The following is a 7,201-nucleotide window of genomic DNA, read 5'->3' on the forward strand; positions in this document are numbered from 1 at the left end:
TTAAGAAAGACAGACGTTTATTCCTCTCTTGTGAAAAACAAGCCTGCAGGAGATAGTGCCAGGTCGGTATGGGATCCAAGTTCCTTCAATCTCTTTGCTCCACATTTCTCTTCAAGCTGTTTTCAGTTCCTGGGTCTAAGATGACTGCCAACGTTCCAGCCATCACATCATCACATTCATTTCCTAGTTAGGAAAAAAAAAAAAGCAAGGAGTGAAAAAGGGCTTTTCAGAAGTTACAGACACCACTTCTCTTTGCATTCCATGGACCAAAACTTAGTCATACGGCCACACCCAGTTTGCAAAAGACGATGAGATATATTACTTTATCTGAGGCAGCCAGGTGCCCCAGCTAACAAATAACAATTCTGTGACAGATAAAGAAGATACTGCAGAGGAAATTAGTAGTTTCTCCCACAGGTGTCTTACCCATGTGCATCCTGACTATGACAATCGTAGTCAAAATTCTTATGTCCACTGTGGGCGGAGCAGATAAGAAGTCCCTCTGTGGCTCACTGCCCAGAGCAGGGCTTTTTCTCTCTGGATAAGCGATGATGGCTGCTTGGGTCCAGGGAGGAAAAGGCTGTGTTCCAGGAAGTCCCAGGACCCTGGCCCCACACCATAGAAAACCCTCCATGGCATTACAGTGTGAACGTGACCCTGGCCTCTGGGCCCAGGCCTGTTGCCTCAGTTTCCACACAGGGCCCTGGTGTGTTTCAGGCACCGTTCCACCCCAGCACCTATCTCGGGGCCTGGCACACACAGTGAGCTCTCAAAGAAATGCTTGTGAAACTGATGAATAAACCGCTACATTCAACTGCCTCCCACAAGTGACTATTTTTCATGTGTGTGTAAAGAGTTTTAAAATATTACTGAATTCATAAATTTATAACTTCTTTCCATCTGTATTTTCTTAGTGATTTTCTAAGTGTGTGTGTGTGTGTGTGTGTGTGTTGAGCTGTGGCGGGTAGGCAGGCAGATTCTTGGGCTACCCTGTCTGGGTTTGAATCCTTAATCTGCCATGTGCTCGCTGTGTGACCTTGAGAAAGGTACTTAACTTCTCTGTGCCTTGGTTTCCTCGTTTGTAATATATGATTACCAAATGGTACTGTTGCTCCAAGGGGTGTCAGGAAGATTTAATGAGTTAACAATGACATTTTGCAAATGGTGTGTGTATCACTTAGAACAGTGGTCAGCACAGAGGCTCAAGTAAAATAAAAAAATTTGCAAAGTCTCATTTTTCTAATGTCATAAAGATATTCTCCTCCCCGACCAAGCTGGAAAGCTGTGGCCTGGGCAAAAGGATTTTTCAATTTGGCAACTCTTCAGGTTCAAGCATTTCTTAAAATGACCCCACTCCCAAGACCAAGTCAGTTCCTCCTCATCAAAGACAGCTTCTCGGTGTCCCCATCTAGGTTAGAGTTTCAGTTGCTCTAGGAGAAGAGAATCTCCCCCCCCCCGCCACCCCACACACACGTACACCTCACACCCATTGTCTCCACTGAGGAACCTAGGCGGGGACTCACTATTTCTCTCTCCAAACCCTCCACCTGCCGACAACTCTGCTCGTAGCACCCCAGCCGCTGACCATGTTGCAAACAGAGACCAATTCCCTTTGATGCCCAGGACCAGACGAGGGCCATATGAGGCTCTCAAACAAAGCCTCCACTTTGTTTCTAAACAACTTAAGAATTAAAGGGGAAATAAGAACCTTATTTTCTCAGGCTTCTTTGCCTGTTCAAACAGAGAAAAACCCAAGACCCAGGGAAGGACCCAACGAGACAGAGAGAGGCAGACTTTGGGAAGGAGACAGGAGCCCGGGATGCAGAATGGCTGCAAAGCTTTGAATACTTCCTAAAGGATGGGGGTGGGGGATCTGTGATCTTTATCTAATCAGACAGTCTACCCAGGAAGTCCCTGAGATCAAAGCAAGGGGCTTTTTATTTAGCCCTGTGTCAACTTAAAAACAGCCCTGGCAAAGCCACAGATCTGGACAAGCTCACACCTCTCCCCACCCCCACGGCCCTGACCTGTCTCTCCCATCTGAACCCTCTTAACATTCCATTTGGAATAAAACCCTGGGATGAAAAGAGTCCCCGGATTACTGTAGGAAGAGACAACATATGACAGAGCAAGGCAGGAAACTTGGCAAAGCCAGTCTTTGCTGGCGGCGCAGAACAGCTAGGTGTGCGCTCTGGGGTAGGCGCCACCATCTTCATGTCTCCGAGTAGATGCCCCACCACCGGCCATGCCCCAGGATCAAATGAGTTCTCAGAGGGAAGGTACACAGCCACGTGCCATAAGCTTTATCCCCAACCTGCCAGGCATTGTGCCGAACAATTCAGAGCAAAAGAAAGCAGTATGAGGGAGCAACTGGACCATGATGAGAGACAGAGGCCAAGAAAGATAGATACAGTCCCTGGATCGTTCTGGGCGCAAAGCATGGGGTGGTGGGCAGAGTTGGGGTGGGGGGTGTGCATGTAAAACAGGAGGAACACCAAGGCTGACCTGTGGAAAAAAAGACAGGTGCTGAAGGGACTGGAGACTGGTTCAAGAAAAGGAGGTCACTCCTTGGAAATTCAATGGCTCAAGGGTCACAAGGCAGGAAACTCAGAATCACACTACGAAGGTAGAAAGAGCTCATCTTCCAGGATAATAGACTATACACGGGGGTCCCCCCTATAATGAGGTTCCCCCTCTAGAGAGAAAGCTCAGCATCATTTCTCTCCCAGTGCAGTTGGTTCCTCCCATACATTTCTTCCAAAAACATACAGGGCTCCCTCAATATGATGCTATTCCTAAGAGGCTACAGCTTCTTCGTCATTTACTTTGTTAAGCATTTAAAACACATCTCCTCTTATTTAATCTTAAAAGTACTTTATAACTCCCACTTGGTGACCTGGGTTCATCAGTTTGGATCTGATCTTTCTTATACCTCCCATGGACTGTTCTTGGACTTGATTGTTAAAAAGAAAATGAAGACCTTGGACCTTGTTCTTCACCCCCAGAAGTTTGACATGGAGGCTTCCTTATGGCAGAATAGACTACTGTTTTTCTGTCCTCTTCATCAAACAAATACTGTATTTTTTAATAGCCAGATCAATGGGAATTGCATTATTTCTTGTGATTCTTTCTGAGTTTCTATGTAGTCAGCTCATCACTTGTAGGATGTATTTTTCTCTAAGAAACATTACTTATCTTCCTCCAAATGAGGACAAGTTGCACGAAGAGGAATTATAATTCTAATCCAAGAAACATTGGAAGTAATTGCTGATGTTCTGTAGGAAAGCACTTTAACTTCCAGGTACCATCTTGGGATCTGACTGTGAAATCGCCTTTACTAACACTCACTAATGTTGTGTGGCCCTTTACAAAGCATGTCCCCATGGGATCTCTTCAAAGCTCCAAAGGTAATGAAATGGAGGTAGAGAAAATTAAGTAGCTCTGCTTACAAATACTGAAAATACCCAGGGCATTGTCGGGATTGATTGCCTTGTTATCTGTAAGATGTAACTAACTGTGAGATGTGCTTTGAAAATACAACTTATAGCTTCAGGATTTAGGAAGCCTTAAACCAAGGGGGGACCCATAGTTGTGAAAGAGGGTGTCTCCCTCAGGTTTCACCAGGATTTAAACTTACATCCAAAGTCTCTCCCAAATGAGTGGGTGTTAATAGTGATTGGAGGGAAGCCTTTGGGAAGGAACTAAACTCCGCTTCGATTGGCTTTCATTATGCTCTAATCATAATCATCTCTTTGAAATGTAATGGAAGTTCCTGCTGCCACATATAGAAAAGGCTAAAAGACAGAGGTCAGAGAGCTATCACATGACCTCTTCACATTTTCTTCCATTTCTCAGGGCTGGTGCAGGCAGGTGGCAGAAATGGCATCCAACACCTCAGTAGAAGACACCTACTAAACATATAGATAGTAGATAGTAGCTCCGTGTAAAGCCGAAAGCACACTTAGAAATAACCTCGTTTAAGTTTCCTATTTTTCCACATGAGAAAAGTAAAGCTTGGGGAGGGGGAGGAGGTACAAAAAAACTTGCTAGCGCAGCTGGAGAAAAATACAAGGACTCAGCTCTGATGACCACCTGTCAACACCATTTGGTCAGAAGATACTTCATTTTCTGCTGCTGCTTCTCTTGGTGGTCAGTTATTTCTTTCTTGCTGACCATAAAAAAAACAAACAAACAAAAAACAAATCAGAATGTTTCTTTTTGTTTTACACCAGTGTTCCAGCCCCAGAACTTCTAGATGCAAAGAACAAAGAGCCACTCCACCTGTGACCACCAGGGGGTGCCCACAAGACAGTCTGACAAATGGGAGGTGACCCTGGAGAGCCTCCCTTCTCATGGGAAACACATGTGATACCACAACTGAGACTATTATCTTTTGTTCTTAGCAAGGGGTTAGAGGTCTCAGGTCCCTTCTGAAGAGCGAGGTTGCACATCTGTCCTGGGACAGAAAATCTGCAACACATGCAAGCCTCGTGGTTAAGATGTATTTGTTTAGAGTTCTTGCTTGCTCCTCTGATGTCTGTCTCCATAAATAAAATCGGGAAAATCCTGTCGCTTTGATTTCCATACAAAGCAGAAGAGAGTTGTGATTAAATGTCGTGAGAGGGCTCACAATTTTTGCTACAGGAAAGGTTGCGGGAGGTGGGGAGGGGGCGTTATACAACTCACCCCTGCCCAAGCTGTTTCCTGGAACAGCCATCTGGTTGCCTACAACGATTTGACCATGGACAAAAGCCCTCTGATGACTTCAGAGACAAAACTCCCTTCAGGAGAAAGGCAGATCAAAAATGCCCAGCTCTTCAGTGAATTCCACCTACATCAAAACACTGGCATGTGGGTAATATGTACTCCTTCCTCCTTCCCATTTGAAGAACTGATTCATCAATTAGGGCATGATTTTCCACTATATACCACAAACTACTTGTACAGCTGATTATTAAAATAAATTTAATTAAAAGAAGAGCAATTAACATGCACCTTGGAAGCAAACCTTGTTCTTCAATCCCAGCAGTTACAAATGGAGACTTTTTTATGGATAAAAAATGTTTCATCACATTCCTACCACCCCAAAAAAACAAACAAACAAACAAACAAAAACACTTCTCTCTTACTGCTTGTTGTAGTCACATGCTATGCCTTCTCCTTCCTGACCCCTGGCAACCACTGACAACCATCAATTTTTCCTCAACTGTCATGCCGAAAGGAACATACAGTATGTTCTTTTGTGACTGGCTCCTTTCACCGAGCATAGTGCCTTTGTGATTCATCCAAGTTGTTGTTGTTGTTGTTGTTGTTGGTGGTGGTGGTGTGTGTGTGTGTGTGTGTGTGTGTGTGTGTCAGTGGTTCATCACTAGGCAGTATCCTACTGTAGGAATATACCACAGTTTGTTTAGCCATCACTCACTAACAGACATTTAAGTTGTTTCTAGTTTCGGGCAACTATGAAAAGTGCTGTAAATAATTGTGTACAGGTTTTTGTGTGCACATAAGATTTTATTTCTCTAGGATAAATATTGAGGAGTTGGATAACTGGGTCATATGATAAGTATATATTTGACTTTGTAAGAAACTACCAAATGATTTTCTGGAGTGCCTGTTCCATTTTTGAATTCATACCAGCAATATAGGAGCATTCCAGTTGCCATTCATTAGCACTTGGTAGTGTCAGTATTTTTTATTTTAGCCTTTCTATATGTCTCTTTACCTTCTTAGTTTGAATTTTCTTAATAGTTAATGATGAACATCTTTTCATGTGGTTATTTGCCTTCCATGTGGCCTCTATAATGAAATATATTTTGCCCATTTTAAAAATCCAGTTGTTTGTTTTGTTACTGTTGAGTTTTGGGAGATCTTAATGTACTCTGGATACAGATTATCAGGTATGTGTTTTTCAAACATTTTCTTTCAGAATGAAGCTTTTCTTTTCATTTTCTCAAGAGTGCCTTTGGCAAAGCAAGCTTACTAATTTTTGTGAATTCCAATTTATCAATAGTTTTCTTTTATATATATTGTGTGTTGGTGTCATGTCAAATCCCACAGTGGTAGGACTTTTTTGTCTTCTTTTTTAAATTTTTATATAATTCTACATTTTATTTTTAGACCAATGATTCATTTTGAGTTAACTTTTGTATAAAGTGTGAGGTTTAGGTCAAGGTTCACTTTTTGGATAGAATGTTTAATTATTCCAGCATTTGTTAGAAAAAAAAAAACACACACATATTCTTTCTCCTTTTAATTATCTTTGCACCTTTGTCAAAAAGTCAGTTAATCTAACTTGTGTGGGTCTTTTTCTGGATGATCTATTCTGTTTTGATGATTTATAAGTATATTCCTTCCCCAATACCTCACTGTCTAGATTACTGTAGCTTTAAGGTAGTCTTTAAATCAGGTTGAATCCACCAACTTTATTCTTTTGCAAAATTGTTTTACTAATTTTTTTATCCTAATTGTTTTTATAATTTTCTTTTTTTAAATTCTAAATTATTTAATTTTTATGTAAATTTTAGAATCAGCTTGTCCTTATCTACAAAAAATCCTGACAGTATTCTAGTAAAATTGCAATAAATCTTTATGTCAATTTGTGTAGGATTTATATTTTACTATGTTTAATCTTATAATCCACCAACATGGTATGTCTCTCCATTTATTTAGGACATCTATGGTTTTTAAAATAATATTTTGAAGTCCTTAGTATACAGATTTTGCACATGGGTTTTTAGATTTATAAATTATTTATTTTTCTTTGGTGCTATTGTTAATAATTGTCATGGGCTGGATTGTGTCTTGTCAACATTTATATGTGGACGTCCTAACCTCCAGTACCTCAGACTGTGGCTCTATTCAGAGATAGGGACGTTAAAAAGGTAGTTAAGTTAAAATGAGGTGGTCTCTAATTTAATCTGACTAGTATCCTTAGAGGAAAAGGAGATCAGGACACAAAGATAGCCATCTACAAGCCAAAGAGAGAGGCCTCAGAAGAAACCAACTCTGTCGACACCTTGATCTCAGGCTTCTAGCTTCCATAATTGTGAGAAAATAAATTTTTATTGTTTAAGTCACCAATCTGTGATACTTTGTTATGGCAGCCCTAGCAAACTAAAAATAGGTGGAGATTGGGAACTGGGTAAATGGTAACCAGATGGAAAGGCCTTTCACCTGTTTATACTTTGAGTTGTTTGTGGGT

General features: G+C 41.3%; 1 long non-coding RNA gene across 1 annotated transcript in view; it reads right to left on the reverse strand.

Annotated features, from left to right (window-relative positions):
* LOC107182190 overlaps window positions 1–7,201 on the reverse strand; it is a 12,960-nt gene continuing 5,759 nt past the window's right edge. The window contains exon 2 of the long non-coding RNA XR_001512910.1: window positions 1–183. This is a non-coding gene — a long non-coding RNA (uncharacterized LOC107182190). The remainder of the gene's footprint in view (window positions 184–7,201) is intronic.

Source organism: Myotis davidii, unplaced genomic scaffold (genome assembly GCF_000327345.1).
Source record: "Myotis davidii unplaced genomic scaffold, ASM32734v1 scaffold32, whole genome shotgun sequence".
NCBI lineage: Eukaryota > Metazoa > Chordata > Mammalia > Chiroptera > Vespertilionidae > Myotis > Myotis davidii.